The sequence below is a fragment of the Pleurodeles waltl genome, chromosome 10, assembly GCF_031143425.1.
Source record: "Pleurodeles waltl isolate 20211129_DDA chromosome 10, aPleWal1.hap1.20221129, whole genome shotgun sequence".
In the NCBI taxonomy this organism is placed as follows: Eukaryota; Metazoa; Chordata; class Amphibia; order Caudata; family Salamandridae; genus Pleurodeles; species Pleurodeles waltl.
The window spans coordinates 476705960-476722728 of NC_090449.1; the positions used below are offsets into that span (position 1 = coordinate 476705960).

General features: G+C 46.9%; 1 protein-coding gene across 2 annotated transcripts in view; it reads left to right on the forward strand.

Moving 5' to 3' along the window:
* The window catches only part of NOS3 (nitric oxide synthase 3), a 780913-nt gene that overhangs the window by 146887 nt on the left and 617257 nt on the right, over positions 1-16769 (forward strand). The window lies entirely within an intron of this gene.

Here is a 16769-nt window from a genome sequence, read left to right on the forward strand (position 1 = left end):
ACTGGGGTGTGGCACGAACTATTGCCATTGGTGATGTGGCCAGAACGATCTCCATTGGCTGAGGTTAATTCATGCATTCCTTCCATCATCTGTCGTTTTTTGCAGCAGGCTTTCTGACAAGGCAGTAACACTGAATAACCAATGGGATTTCGATAGAGTTTGTTTCTTATCAAGGCAAAGCCTAGTACCCGGCTCACTCCTGCACTGCTCTTTCTGAGAGAATGTTTTGATTTCTAGTTGACCAGTTAACTGTTAGCAAGGGGCCCACCTCACACTCTTCTTTCCATCACATAGCACACTCCATGAGGTTCATGCACTGACAGATTACCTCAGTGTCTTGCAAGGATATTCTTGTTAACCAATACAGAGCCCTATTATATTCTTCTTTCATGGCGGTGTGGAGCTTCCCGGCCCAGAGTAGCAGCGGTGCTGTGGCTTCACATGTGGCCATTGCTAGGATTTCACACCAACAAAACTATGGTGACAAAGCATTATTAAAGAGTAGCTACACAAATAACACAACACTGCAGATTACAGATCACAGAGTCCTGGCAGTAGCCCGGTACATTTTCATTGTGGATAAATGGCCAGATAAAAAGATACTGTGACTCCCAATCATACTGCACCTAATTCTCAAACATATTGATCTTAGGATGACCCTTAATAATAATACTCTTTGGAAGCTCAGTGGTGTTTTTTGGCAAAACTGTGTGTCGACAGCCATGCCAGAAGAGAGATGTGTTGGTGATGCACCATGTGGGATTATCTCTTTCACCTTTATTTTATTGGAGAGCTATGTTCGTATGCAGACTTGATGCAAACATAATTTTACCCCTTATTTCATAGATAATCAGGTACTCAAGACAGATACGAAATGGAAAGTCCATGTACCCTGCCTGCTCTTTCTCTGTCAAAAATAGTATTAAACCTGCAAAGACTTCACCAGTTTGTTCCATATAGGACAATGGTAACTTGCCTATGCCTGCCCTGGTCATTCTTAGGTCAGGCTGTGTTCTAATACAATATTGAAAACAATTTCTGGTATAAGGTAAGAAAGGCCTTCTTGAGTTGATTGTATTTTTCATTAATGATTGAAATCCATTAATTTCACAAGTTTTCTTTACTACATCATTGTTAGTTTCTGTTATGCTCTGTCAGTATGTGATAGTAATTTTCAATAATACCAGTTTGATCAATCAATCAATTAATCAATCAAGGCATTTATAGAGTGCACTACTCACCCGTGAGGGACTCAAGGCGCGGGAGGGCTGCTGCTGCTCGAAGAGCCAAGTCTTGAGGCTTCTCCTGAAGGCATGGTGGTCCTGGGTGGTTCTTAGGTGGACGGGCAGGGAGTTCCATGTCTTGGCTGCCAGGTAGGAGAAGGATTTCCCTCCAGCGGTGGATCTGCGGATGCGAGGGATGGTGGCGAGAGCGAGGCTGGCTGAGCGAAGTTGACGGGTGGGTGTGTAGAACAAGAGGCGACTGTTGAGATATTCGGGGCCCTTTTTGTGGAGGGCTTTGTGTGCGTGGGTGAGGAGCCTGAAGGTGATCCTTTTGTTGACAGGGAGCCAGAGCAGGTGTTTCAGGTGGGCAGATATGTGGTTGTGGCATGGTATGTCGAGGATGAGGCGAGCGGATGCGTTCTGTATGCGCTGAAGACGATTCTGTAGCTTGGCGGTGGTTCCTGCGTTTAGGGTGTTTCCGTAGTCCAGGCGGCTTGTGACGAGGGCGCGGGTAACAGTTTTCCTAGTTTCGGCGGGGATCCAGCGGAAGATTTTTCGGAGCATGGGAAGGGTGTGGAAGCAAGAAGACGAGACGGCGTTGACTTGCTTGGTCATGGTGAGGAGGGGATCCAGGATGAATCCGAGGTTGCGTGCGTGGTCTGAAGGGGTTGGGGCAGTGCCCAGGGCAGTGGGCCTCCAAGAGTGGTTCCAGGTGGATGGGGAGTGTCCGAGGATGAGGACCTCCGTCTTGTCAGAGTTTAGCTTTAGGCGGCTGAGCTTCATCCATTCTGCAACGTCTTTCATTCCATCCTGCAGGTTGGCCTTGGCGGTGGCTGGGTCTTTGGTGAGGGAGAGTATCAGCTGGGTGTCATCAGCGTAGGAGATGATGTTTATGTTGTGTTTGCGAGCGATGTTGGCAAGGGGGCTCATGTAGATATTGAAGAGGGTGAGGCTGAGCGAAGAGCCTTGTGGAACGCTGCAGATGATCTCGGTGGGTTCTGAGCGGAAGGGCGGGAGGTAGACTCTTTGGGTTTGGTCAGAGAGGAATGAGATGATCCAGTTCAGGGCCTGTCCTTGGATTCCAGTGGAGCGGAGGTGTGTTATTAGGGTGCGGTGGCACACGGTGTCGAAGGCAGCTGAGAGGTCCAGGAGGATGAGGGCGGTTGTTTCTCCATTGTCCATGAGAGTTCTGATGTCGTCGGTGACTGCGATGAGGGCGGTTTCTGTGCTGTGGTTGGCCCGAAAGCCAGATTGGGAGGGGTCGAGCAGGTTGTTATCTTCAAGGAAGGTGGTCAGTTGCTTGTTGGCGGCCTTCTCGATGACCTTGGCCGGGAAGAAGAGAGATGGGGCGGAAGTTCTTCAGGTCGCTGGGGTCAGCCGTGGGTTTCTTCAGGAGAGCGTTGTCTTCTGCGTGTTTCCATTTCTCGGGGAAAGTGGCAGATGCGAACGAGCTGTCGTGGGCATTTCTGCCAGTTTCCATTATGAAATTAATATTTCAAGGCCAGTTTGCATTATACCAAGTCATACATAACAATGAATTTCCTCAGTGCTCTGCAATCACATCATTGCATCTGTGCATTTCTCACAGTTAACTCATGATACGCAGAAAACCCCTCTCGCACAGTTAGACGATTATATGGTGTTTATACGAAACACAATTAGAACATACTGTTCAATTGTCATTATTATCAGTTAGAAAATGATGGCTGTTTCGTTAGGCGGGGATAACACATTTGTTTCCAAATCACTGCCAGTTTCCAAAATGCTCATTTAGTGAAACATAATTTTCCTGTTTGCCCATTTCTGCATCATGCTTAGTTACCATGATGCCACGCTATCACATCATGACCATCTGCCATTGTGCCCATCTTGTACATTATCGGCAATAAGCATTATTCCCATTATGCACATCATGGACAATTTATATGAGCATTCTTGTGAGCATTTCGTGGCAGGTTTTGATTGGGATCAGTTAGTTTGTCCTGACTATTTATTGTTATACACTGATTAAACATCGTAGCCAGCTTCCATTACCAGTGTCTGGCACATTACAGACCATTGCGAACAGAAAGTATATGACCAGGTGCCGTTATTAAACGTTTTCATTCTAATCGCTTTTAATGTGTCCAGGCCATTTTACTGTTTGTGGATTACTCGCATTTTCAACAATTCCAACTTGGAATATTATGGCAGCTTCCATTCAATCTATTTGCATCATGACTACTAGTTTGTATTGTGCTTATTGAGATTATCATCGAAATTACTATTTGGCTTCTTTTAGCACATCGAGGCCAGCTGTCATTACTCCATATTATTGCATGATAACCACTTGCTATTGTGTTAAGTTAGCCTTAAAGTCATTTGCCACTTGTGAGGAAGTGGGTTCCGACTCTCAAAAAACTCCAGGTGTTTTATTTTGGCCCTTCAGGTTTTTGAATCTCTGTTGTGGAGCCATATTCACTGTAACCTTCTGTTAAAATGGGTTGCAGCTGGGATACGAGGCTCTGCGCTGGTTATACATGAATAAGTGTGTACATTTGTGCATACATTTGATGGCTGAACGAGGAAGGCTTTTTTCTACCTCAACCTGGTAACTGCTTACAGGTTGCCCTGCCACAGATTACGTCCAGAATAAATTGGTTCCTGTAGTGCATATCTGTATATTTACAGTTTGGGTGAAAACTATTTAAAACAAGCATTTCCAATGCAACGGGTCTCGCATTTGCTCGAGTTAGAGCTATTAACGGTGTAAAGAAAAAAAACGCAGCGCGATCGCGCTATGTAAAATGCAGCGCGATCACGCAGCTGGAAAATAAACAGATAAAGTAGTCCGGACTCCAGTCTGAAAACATCGAGCCTCGTATGTTTTCGGTACTTTACCGGTGCTGTGTAGGCGGGCTAAACACCGGAAAAGGCATGACATATGGATGCCTTTCACACATGAAAGCAAGCGGATTTTAAAAGGCAAGCCCACGAACCAATGTAAGTTACTGACGCGACATGGGCATGGTTTGAAGCCCAAAGAGAGATTACTGAATGGACTGAGCGCTTTGCGCTCGCCCATAAAAATTGATAAATTTTGGATTGACTCAACATAGAAAAGATTTTGACATCACTTCTCCAATGTTTCATTGGATCCTTAACACATAAAAATACTAATTTTGCCCTGGATATTTTCTTTGATGTATTTTGGTTTTTGTCATATTTCCCTGAGCCAGCACCAATGCGACCCACTTTTGAACTACTCTGCAAGACTAAATGAATTACTCTATTGGTCATATGGCAGTTCATAGTCACCAAACTGGACAGTAGGCCTATTTGGCAGGGTTAGCGTTCTCCTGCGAAGATAAAGGGGGAGGAATTTACGTACACTGATTATTTGCTGCAAGTTTGAAAGGTCTTGGTATGTTTTTCTTACAGCGAAAAAGCCAGAGCATACATATGTTTGGCACCAATGCCACCAGGTGTTCCCTTTGAGGTATGAGGGTAGAAATCAGGTCTGGGTGAGTAGAGCCAAGATTAGAGAAGAGGTTTCCCTAACCTTCACTTGATGCTATTTTGAAAATCCCTAGAATGCTGTACAAAAGAAGCCTATACGTTGCTCCAATAAAATGTCAGTCAGGTGATGTGGCATCTCTGATTGGGGTATGGACACCAACCTTCTTCAAATCAAATCAAAATCAGCTTTATTCGATTTTCATGAATTAGAACCATAAAGGCATATGGTACAAATATGAAGTGCACAATCGAGTACATAAAATATAATGATAATCAATTAAATATTAATAGCAGACAGTAACGCATCATTGCTGAGCAACCAGTTTTTTCCTTATTCATATTACTGACGATAAAAAGCTGCACATCCTACAGCAAATCGCAACAGAAGACAATTGTTGTAAAAACAATAATGTGGGTCAACATTGTTTGGAATTCAATTCGTAAAGGATTGGCAATACAAAACGCCTCCAGCTAATGTCACAGAAGGGAGAAAATAAAGTAATGTGCAAGGTAGCTTGACAGATAAATTGTCACAGGGACATTTAATCAGTGTGTCTGTCACTCTTTGATGCCAGGGAAAATAACTAAATGATGCAAAATGTCTAATCTATAACAGGCGAACACAAACCTGTGCGGACAGTGCGCGACGCTGAACCAAATTTGGCAATGCCGCGCCCCATCATTTTCAAAACGCAGGGATGTGCTGTGTATACTAGAATTCTGCGCACCCCTGTGTTTTCCCCTGCGCTAAATTTACTGCCGAGCGCCAACGCAGCCACCCTTGCGCCATGGTGCAAGGATGGCTGCACTGAGGGGGAGATTGTTTTTGAGCAGGAAGGGACACCTACCTGAACAAAAACAATCTTAAATGGAGATTTGCTCTTGCTATGTGTGCTGCATTCTGTAGCACATGTACAAAGAACAAAAAACGAAGAGAAATGAAAGCATTACTCCTCGTTGCGTCATTCTAACACCACCCCTGGGGTAGCGTTAGAGTTTAGCGCTTGTAGGAGGCTGGCCTGGTTTGTAGTGGGTACCTAAGGTACTAAAACCTTTTACCAGGTCCAGTTATCCGTTATTAGTGAAATATAGGCAGTGTTCTAGTAGCTTAGGCTGTCTAGGGGTAGCTACACCAGAGCAGCTTAGGCTGAACTCGGAGACATGCAAAGCTCCTGCAATACCACTATAGTTACATAGTACTTATGCACAATAAAAGACAAAACTCAGTGTTGCCAAAAATAAAGGTACTTTATTTTAGTGACACAAGGCCCAAAAATATCTTAGAGGCAATACTCCTTCTGGAGGTAAGTATTATACACAATATATACACTAGTAACCAAAATCAGGTAAGTGAACAGTCATAGAATAGTGCAAACAGTAGAAAATACAATAGATTGCAATGGGCCTAGGGGCAACACAAACCATATACTAAAATAGTAGAATGCGAATGTCGAATTCCCCCCTAGGCAAGTGTAGTGTGTAGAGGGGCACTGGGAGTGTAGGAAAACACCAAAGGTAAGTAAAGTACCCCATCCCAGAGCCCAGGAAAGCAGGAGTAAAGTGCAGCAAGTTTCCTCAGGACACACTACAAGTCGTGATAAAGGATTATGCAAGAACCAAGCAAGACTGCAAGCAACAACAAATGGATTCCTGGACCTGAAGACCTGTGGAGAGAGGAGACCAAGTCCAGATGTTGAAGAAGAGTCCAGGAAGAATAGGAGCCCCTGCCAACCAGGAAGAAGGTGCAAAAGTGGATCATCCAGTTAGAAGAGAAGTACAGAAATGCACCAAAGAATATAGCTGCGAGTTCCTGCTTGGTGCAAGAGATGTCCCATGTTGATTTGTTGGATGCAGGCTGTTTGCGTCGCTCGATTCCGCCAACAAGCTTTGGTTCAAGCAAGTATGTGGGTTGCGTCAAAGGGGAGTTGCCTGGACCCAGGAGGGACGTGGGGGTCTCAACTCAGACTGAGGAGACAGAGGAGGCTCTCAGCACTTCATAGAGCCCTCAGAAGACCAGGCAGCACCCACAGGAGTCCCAGAACACGGGGACAAAGAAGATGCAAAGTGCGGTCATTGCAGCACGACACTGGAGGGTCCCACGCCGCCGGAAAACAACTCAGGGAGCTGTGCATCACAGGAAGGCGTGCTGGGGACCTGGGCTGTGCTGTGCATGACAAACTTTTGGAAGAAGTGCACAGAAGCCCAAGGAGCTGCAGAAGAATCGTGGTGCACAGGGGTGCTTTCGCAGCACAGGGAGGCAAGCTCTTACCTCCACCAAATTTGGACAGCTGGACCTTTAAACAGTCTGGGTCACTTCGGTCCACCACCTCTGTTCCAGGGAGCACACTAGTTGTCAGGAGAGGAGTCCCAGAGTACTGGTTGTTGTCACAGAAGGGTGTCTGCTGAAGCAGGGAAGTGACTCCGTCACTCCACAGGAGATTCTTTAGGTTCTTCTGGTGCAAGGTGAAGACAGGCAATCCTCAGAGAGTGCACACCTTGGAAACTGTTGCAAATGATGACTGGAGCTGAAGTTGCATGTCACAGGAGTCGTTCTGGATACTTTGTTGCAGTTACAGCAGATCCTGGAGCAGTCTGAGGTTGATCCAACGGTCAGAAGCTGAAGCAGAGGATGCAGAGGAGTCCTGGAGGAATCTTGCAAACCGAATTTGAGGAAACACCCAGAGGAGAGAAGCTAAATAGCACGGAGAGGGGGATTGGCTACCTACCCAGGTATGCACCTATCAGGAGGGGTCTCTGACATTACCTGCAGGCACTGGCCACTCAGAGGCCTCCAGAGGGTACCCACACCTTGAAATCCAAGATGGCTAACACCAGGGACACTCTGGAGGAGCTCTGGGCACCACCCGTGGGGTGGCGATGGACAGGGGAGTGGTCACTCCCCTTTCCTTTGTCCAGTTTGGCGCCAGAGCAGGGACTGTGGGTCCCTGAACTGGTGTAGACTGGATTAGGTAAGGAGGGCACCGTTTATGCCCTTCAAAGCATTTCCAAAGGCTCTGGGAGGATTCCCCTCCCATGCCTGTAACACCTATTTCCAATGGGAGAGGGTGTAACACCCCTCTCCTAAAGGAAATGCGTTGTTCTGCCTTCCTGGGATTGAGCTGCTCAATCCCCAGGAGGGCAGAAACCTGTCTGTGAGGTGGCAGCAGCTGGGGCTGCAGTGGAAACCTCAGAGAGCTGAGTCGGCAGTACTGGGGGTCTATGGTGGAGCCCCCAGGGTGCATGGGATTGCCCCCCCAATACCAAATGTGGATTGGGGGGTCAATTCCATGATCTTAGATACCTCACATGGCCATATTCGGAGTTACCATTGTGAAGCTACATATATGTATTTACATATTTGTAGTGCACGCTTATAATGGTGTCCCCATACTCACGAAGACCGGGGATTTGGGCCTGGACAATGTGGGGGCACCGTTGCTAGTGCAAGGGTGCCCTGATACACAGTAACTTTGCACCTAGCCTTCAGTAAATGAAGGTTAAACATATAAGTTACTTAGTACAGTGATAAATGGCTGTGAAATTGTGTGTGCACTATTTCACTCAGGCTACAGTGGCAGTCCTGAAGAAAGGTTTGTATGAGCTCCTTTTGGGTGGCAAAAGAAATTCTGCAGCCCATAAGCATCTCCTGGAACCCCAATGCCCCAGGTACCTAAGTGCCATATACTAGGGACTTATAATGGGGGTCCAGTGTGTCAATCAGAGTTGGAATCTGGAGTCACTAAACTGTAGTGACAAATTTGGTAAATAGAGAGAGAGCATAAGCACTGGAGTTCTGGTTAGCAGAACTTCAGTGACACAGTCAAGTATACTGACAACACATTTAGGCCACAAACTATAAGCACTGGGGTCCTGGCTAGCAGGATCCCAGCGAGACAGGCAAAACACACTGACAAACAGGCAGAAATTGTGGGTAAAATGCCAAGAAAGATGGTACTTTCCTACAGCGCTCCAACAGGTTTACAAAAACTCATGAATCTGAGTGTAGGAGGCTGGACTGGCTTGTAGTGAGTACCAAGGGGTACTTGCACCTTGCACCAGGCCCAGTTATCCCTTATTAGTGTATAGGGTGTCTAGCAGCTTAGGCTGATAGATAATGGTAGCTTAGCAGAGCAGCTTAGGCTGAACTAGGAGACGTGTGAAGCTACTACAGTACCACTTAGTGTCATATGCACAATATTATAAGAAAACACAATACACAGTTATACTAAAAATAAAGGTACTTTATTTTTATGACAATATGCCAAAGTATCTTAGAGTGTACCCTCAGTGAGAGGATAGGAAATATACACAAGATATATATACACAATAGCAAAAATATGCAGTATAGTCTTAGAAAACAGTGCAAACAATGTATAGTTACAATAGGATGCAATGGGGAAACATAGGGATAGGGGCAACACAAACCATATACTCCAAAAGTGGAATGCGAACCACGAATGGACCCCAACCCTATGTGACCTTGTAGAGGGTCGCTGGGACTATTAGAAAATAGTGAGAGTTAGAAAAATAACCCTCCCCAAGACCCTGAAAAGTGAGTGCAAAGTGCACTAAAGTTCCCCTAAGGACAAAGAAGTCGTGTTAGAGGAATAATGCAGGAAAGACACAAACCAGCAATGCAACAACTGTGGATTTCCAATCTAGGGTACCTGTGGAACAAGGGGACCAAGTCCAAAAGTCACAAGCAAGTCGGAGATGGGCAGATGCCCAGGAAATGCCAGCTGCGGGTGCAAAGAAGCTTCTACTGGACAGAAGAAGCTGAGGTTTCTGCAGGAACGAAAAGGGCTAGAGACTTCCCCTTTGGTGGACAGATCCCACTTGCCGTGTAGAGTCGTGCAGAAGTGTTTTCCCTCCGAAAGGACGCCAACAAGCCTTGCTAGTTGCAAATCGTGCATTTGGCGTTTTTGGACGCTGCTGGGGCCCAGGAGGGACCAGGAGGTTGTAAATTGGACCTGAAGAGAGAGGGGATGTCGAGCAAGACAAAGAGCCCTCACTGAAGCAGGTAGCACCCGGAGAAGTGCCAGAAACAGGCACTACGAGGATGCGCGAAACGGTGCTCGCCGAAGTTGCACAAAGGAGTCCCACGTCGCCGGAGACCAACTTAGAAAGTCGTGCAATGCAGGTTAGAGTGCCGTGGACCCAGGCTTGGCTGTGCACAAAGGATTTCCGCCGGAAGTGCACAGGGGCCGGAGTAGCTGCAAAGTCGCGGTTCCCAGCAATGCAGCCCAGCGAGGTGAGGCAAGGACTTACCTCCACCAAACTTGGACTGAAGAGTCACTGGACTGTGGGGGTCACTTGGACAGAGTCGCTGGATTCAAGGGACCTCGCTCGTCGTGCTGAGAGGAGACCCAAGGGACCGGTAATGCAGCTTTTTGGTGCCTGCGGTTGCAGGGGGAAGATTCCGTCGACCCACGGGAGATTTCTTCGGAGCTTCTGGTGCAGAGAGGAGGCAGACTACCCCCACAGCATGCACAAGCAGGAAAACAGTCGAGAAGGCGGCAGGATCAGCGTTACAGAGTTGCAGTAGTCGTCTTTGCTACTATGTTGCAGGTTTGCAGGCTTCCAGCGCGGTCAACAGTCGATTCCTTATCAGAAGGTGAAGAGGGAGATGCAGAGGAACTCGGATGAGCTCTTGCATTCGGTATCTGAAGTTTCCCCAGAGACAGAGACCCTAAATAGCCAGAAAAGAGGGTTTGGCTACCTAGGAGAGAGGATAGGCTACTAACACCTGAAGGAGCCTATCAGCAGGAGTCTCTGACGTCACCTGGTGGCACTGGCCACTCAGAGCATTCCAGTGTGCCAGCAGCACCTCTGTTTCCAAGATGGCAGAGGTCTGGAGCACACTGGAGGAGCTCTGGACACCTCCCAGGGGAGGTGCAGGTCAGGGGAGTGGTCACTCCCCTTTCCTTTGTCCAGTTTCGCGCCAGAGCAGGGGCTAAGGGGTCCCTGAACCGGTGTAGACTGGCTTATGCAGAATTGGGCACCTCTGTGCCCAACAAAGCATTTCCAGAGGCTGGGGGAGGCTACTCCTCCCCTGCCTTCACACCATTTTCCAAAGGGAGAGGGTGTCACACCCTCTCTCAGAGGAAGTTCTTTGTTCTGCCATCCTGGGCCAGGCCTGGCTGGACCCCAGGAGGGCAGATGCCTGTCTGAGGGGTTGGCAGCAGCAGCAGCTGCAGTGAAACCCCAGGAAGGGCAGTTTGGCAGTACCAGGGTCTGTGCTACAGACCACTGGGATCATGGGATTGTGCCAACTATGCCAGGATGGCATAGAGGGGGCAATTCCATGATCATAGACATGTTACATGGCCATTTTCGGAGTTACCATTGTGAAGCTACATATAGGTAGTGACCTATATGTAGTGCATGCGTGTAATGGTGTCCCCGCACTCACAAAGTTCAGTGAATTGGCTCTGAACAATGTGGGGGCACCTTGGCTAGTGCCAGGGTGCCCACACACTAAGTAACTTTGCACCTAACCTTTACCAGGTAAAGGTTAGACATATAGGTGACTTATAAGTTACTTAAGTGCAGTGTAAAATGGCTGTGAAATAACGTGGACGTTATTTCACTCAGGCTGCAGTGGCAGGCCTGTGTAAGAATTGTCAGAGCTCCCTATGGGTGGCAAAAGAAATGCTGCAGCCCATAGGGATCTCCTGGAACCCCAATACCCTGGGTACCTCAGTACCATATACTAGGGAATTATAAGGGTGTTCCAGTAAGCCAATGTAAATTGGTAAAAATGGTCACTAGCCTGTTAGTGACAATTTGGAAAGAAATGAGAGAGCATAACCACTGAGGTTCTGATTAGCAGAGCCTCAGTGAGACAGTTAGTCACTACACAGGTAACACATTCAGGCACACTTATGAGCACTGGGGCCCTGGGTTACCAGGGTCCCAGTGACACATACAACTAAAACAACATATATACAGTGAAAAATGGGGGTAACATGCCAGGCAAGATGGTACTTTCCTACACAACCCCCCCCCCCCCAAACGAAGGACAATAAGACTAGCCATGACCTGATGAGTCTTCATTGTCTAAGTGGAAATATCTGGAGAGTCCATCTGCATTGGAGTGGCTACTCCCAGGTCTATGTTCCACTGTATAGTCCATTCCCTGTAGGGATATGGACCACCTCAACAATTTAGGATTTTCACCTTTCATTTGTTTTAGCCAAAGTAGAGGTTTGTGGTCTGTCTGAACAATGAAGTGAGTGCCAAACAGGTATGGCCTCAACTTCTTCAGAGCCCAGACCACAGCAAAGGCCTCCCTCTCAATGGCAGACCAACGCTTTTCTCTAGGGGTCAACCTCCTACTAATAAAAGCAACAGGTTGATCCTGGCCCTCAGAATTAAGTTGTGATAGGACTGCCCCTACTCCTAATTCAGATGCATCAGTTTGGACATAGAATTTTTTAGAGTAACAAGGGCTTTTCAGGACAGGTGCAGAGCACATGGCCTGCTTCAGCTCCTCAAAAGCTTTCTGACAGTTTGCTCTCCATAATACCTTTTTAGGCATTTTCTTGGATGTGAGGTCATTAAGAGGGGCTGCAATGGAGCCATAGTTCTTAATGAACCTCCTGTAATACCCAGTGAGGCCTAGGAAGGCTCTCACCTGAGTCTGAGTGGTAGGGGGAACCCAATCAATAATTGTTTGGATTTTCCCCTGTAGTGGTGCAATCTGTTCCCCACCAACAAGGTGTCCCAGATAAACCACCTTACCCTGCCCTATCTGGCACTTTGAAGCCTTGATAGTGAGGCCTGCCTTTTGCAGGGCCTCCAAAACTTTCCATAGGTGGACCAGGTGATCATCCCATCTGGAGCTAAAGACAGCTATATCGTCCAAATATGCTGCACTGAAAGCTTCCAGCCCTTGCAGGACTGTGTTCACCAACCTCTGAAAAGTGGCAGGTGCATTTTTCAAACCAAAAGGCATTACAGTAAACTGGTAATGTCCTCCAATGGTAGAAAATGCAGTCTTAGGTTTAGCATCTTCTGATAATTTGATCTGCCAATACCCTGCAGTCAAATCAAAAGTGCTTAGATACTTGGCAGATGCCAGTGTATCTATGAGCTCATCTGCCCTGGGTATAGGGTGAGCATCAGTTTTGGTTACCAAGTTGAGACCTCTATAGTCTACACAAAACCGCATTTCCTTCTTTCCATCTTTAGAATTGGGTTTTGGTACCAGTACCACAGGAGAAGCCCATGGACTGTCAGAGTGCTCAACCACTCCTAGTTCCAACATTTTCTGAACTTCTTGCTTTATGCAGTCCCTGACATGGTCAGGCTGCCTATAGATCTTACTTTTGACAGGTAAACTGTCTCCAGTATCTATAGTGTGCTCACACCAAGAAGTGGTACCTGGCACAGTAGAGAAGAGTTCAGAGAATTGATCTAGGAGATTTATGCAATTATCTTTCTGCTCAGCAGTAAGACAATCAGCCAAAACTACACCTTCCACAAGAGCATCTTGTTCTGTGGAAGAGAAGAGATCAGGTAGAGGATCACTGTCTTCTTCCTGTCCCTCATCAGTTGCCATGAGCAGGGTGAGATCAGCCCTGTCATAGTAGGGTTTCAGGCGGTTGACATGGAGCACCCTAAGGGGACTCCTGGCAGTGCCTAAGTCAACCAAGTAGGTGACTTCACCCTTCTTTTCAACAATTGTGTGGGGTCCACTCCATTTATCTTGGAGTGCTCTTGGGGCCACAGGCTCTAAGACCCACACTTTCTGCCCTGGTTGGTACTGAACCAAAACAGCCTTCTGATCATGCCATTGCTTCTGGAGCTCTTGGCTGGCCTGAAGGTTTTTACTGGCCTTTTTCATGTACTCAGCCATCCTTGATCTGAGGCCAAGTACATAATCCACAATATCCTGCTTAGGAGCTTTTAAAGGTTGTTCCCAACCCTCCTTTACAATCGTGAGTGGACCCCTAACAGGGTGTCCAAAAAGAAGTTCAAAGGGGCTGAAGCCCACTCCTTTCTGGGGTACCTTCCTGTAGGCAAAAAGGAGGCATGGTAGAAGGATATCCCATCTCCTGCGGAGTTTTTCAGGGAGACCCATAATCATGCCTTTGAGAGTTTTATTAAATCTCTCCACCAGTCCATTTGTTTGTGGATGATAGGGTGTTGTGAACTTGTACGTTACACCACACTCCTTCCACATGGCCTTTAAGTATGCAGACATGAAATTGCTTCCTCTGTCTGATACTACTTCCTTTGGGAAGTCCACCCTGGAAAATATTCCCAGGAGGGCCTTTGCCACTGCAGGTGCTGTAGTGGTCCTTAAAGGAATAGCTTCAGGATATCTTGTGGCATGGTCCACTACCACTAAGATAAACCTATTGCCTGAAGCAGTAGGAGGGTCAAGGGGGCCAACTATGTCAACCCCTACCCTCTCAAAGGGAACCCCAACCACAGGCAGTGGGATAAGGGGTGCCTTTGGGGTGCCACCTGTCTTGCCCCCGCTTGACAGGTTTCACAGGACTTACAAAATTCCTTTGTGTCCTCAGACATCCTAGGCCAATGAAACAGGGGAACAAGCCTGTCCCAAGTTTTCATTTGTCCTAGGTGCCCAGCTAAGGGAATGTCATGTGCCAGTGTTAGGAGGAACTTTCTGTACTCCTGAGGAATCACTAATCTCCTGGCAGTTCCAGGTTTAGGATCCCTATGCTCAGTGTACAAGAGGTTGTCCTCCCAGTAAACTCTGTGAGAGTCACTGACATCCCCATTAGCCTGTTTGACAGCTTGCTGTCTGAGACCCTCTAATGTGGGACAGGTTTGCTGTGCCACACTCAGCTCCTCTCTGGCAGGCCCCCCTTCACCCAAAAGCTCAGCAGTGTCTGCTTCCAGCTCCTCTGGTGTAGGTTCTGCACAGGGAGGGAATTCTTCTTCCTCAGAAGTTGAATCCACTGTAGAGGGAGGGATAGTAGGAAGTGGTTTGCTTCTACTAGCCCTAGCTTTAGGGAGCACTTGGTCCATTGTTCCAGGATCCAAGCTTCCCTGTCCTTTTTGCTTTATGGCCTGAGCCCTTGTCAAAGCAAAAATATGCCCTGGAATGCCCAGCATTGCTGCATGGGCCTCCAACTCCACATCTGACCAAGCTGATGTCTCCAAATCATTCCCTAATAGACAGTCTACAGGTAAATCTGAAGCTACCACAACTTTCTTTGGACCAGTTACCCCCCCCCCAGTTGAGATTTACAACAGCCATGGGGTGGCTTTGTGTTATGTTGTGAGCATCGGTTACTTGGTACTGGTGTCCAAGTATGTGTTGTTCAGGGTGCACCAGTTTCTCAATCACCATTGTGACACTGGCACCTGTGTCCCTGTAGGCCTGGACCTCAACACCATTTATTAGGGTTAGTTGCTTGTACTTCTCCAAGTTATGGGGGCAAGCAACCAAAGTGGCTAAATCAATAGCCCCTTCAGAGACTAAAGTAGCCTCTGTGGTCTCCCTAATCAGACCAACCCCAACTAAATTACCAAAAGTGAGCCCAGCTACTTTCTTGGATTGGCTATTAGTAGGTTTGCTCCCACCACCACTGCTATTAGTAGGGACACTAGGTGTAGCAGTAGGGGTTGTAGTGGTAGGAGCAGTGGTGCCTTTCTTTGGACAACTGGGATCTGTTGTCCAATGGCATTTTATTTTACATAAATAGCACCATGGTTTCTTTTCCTTGTTCTGATTAAAGGAGGATTTGGACCCACCACCCCCACCAGAGTGTTTTTGTGGGCCTGATGAAGACTCATTTTTAGATTTGTCCCCACCCTTGTCTGAAGACTTACCATCCTTCTTTTTGTTGCCATCTTTGTCACCCCCTGTATGAACTTTTCTGTTCACTCTTGTTCTGACCCATTTGTCTGCCTTCTTTCCCAATTCTTGGGGAGAGGTCAGATCAGAGTCCACCAAGTACTGGTGCAACAAATCAGACACACAATTATTAAGAATATGCTCTCTCAGGATTAAGTTATACAGGCTGTCATAATCAGTAACTTTACTGCCATGTAACCACCCCTCCAAGGCCTTCACTGAATGGTCAATGAAATCAACCCAGTCTTGTGAAGACTCCTTTTTGGTCTCTCTGAACTTTATCCTGTACTGTTCAGTGGTTAAGCCATAACCATCCAGGAGTGCATTCTTAAGAACTTGGAAATTATTAGCATCATTTATTTTCACAGTAAGGAGCCTATCCCTACCTTTTCCACTAAATGATAGCCATAGGATAGCAGCCCACTGCCTTTGAGGGACATCCTGTACAACACAGGCCCTCTCAAGTGCAGCAAACCACTTGTTAATGTCATCCCCCTCCTTATAAGGGGGAACTATTGTAGGAGGCTGGACTGGCTTGTAGTGAGTACCAAGGGGTACTTGCACCTTGCACCAGGCCCAGTTATCCCTTATTAGTGTATAGGGTGTCTAGCAGCTTAGGCTGATAGATAATGGTAGCTTAGCAGAGCAGCTTAGGCTGAACTAGGAGACGTGTGAAGCTACTACAGTACCACTTAGTGTCATATGCACAATATCATAAGAAAACACAATACACAGTTATACTAAAAATAAAGGTACTTTATTTTTATGACAATATGCCAAAGTATCTTAGAGTGTACCCTCAGTGAGAGGATAGGAAATATACACAAGATATATATACACAATAGCAAAAATATGCAGTATAGTCTTAGAAAACAGTGCAAACAATGTATAGTTACAATAGGATGCAATGGGGAAACATAGGGATAGGGGCAACACAAACCATATACTCCAAAAGTGGAATGCGAACCACGAATGGACCCCAAACCTATGTGACCTTGTAGAGGGTCGCTGGGACTATTAGAAAATAGTGAGAGTTAGAAAAATAACCCTCCCCAAGACCCTGAAAAGTGAGTGCAAAGTGCACCAAAGTTCCCCTAAGGACAAAATAGTCGTGTTAGAGGGAGAATGCAAGGAAAACACAAATCAGCAATGCAACAACAATGGATTCCTGTCTGAGGGTACCTGTGGAACAAGGGGACCAAGTCCAAAAGTCA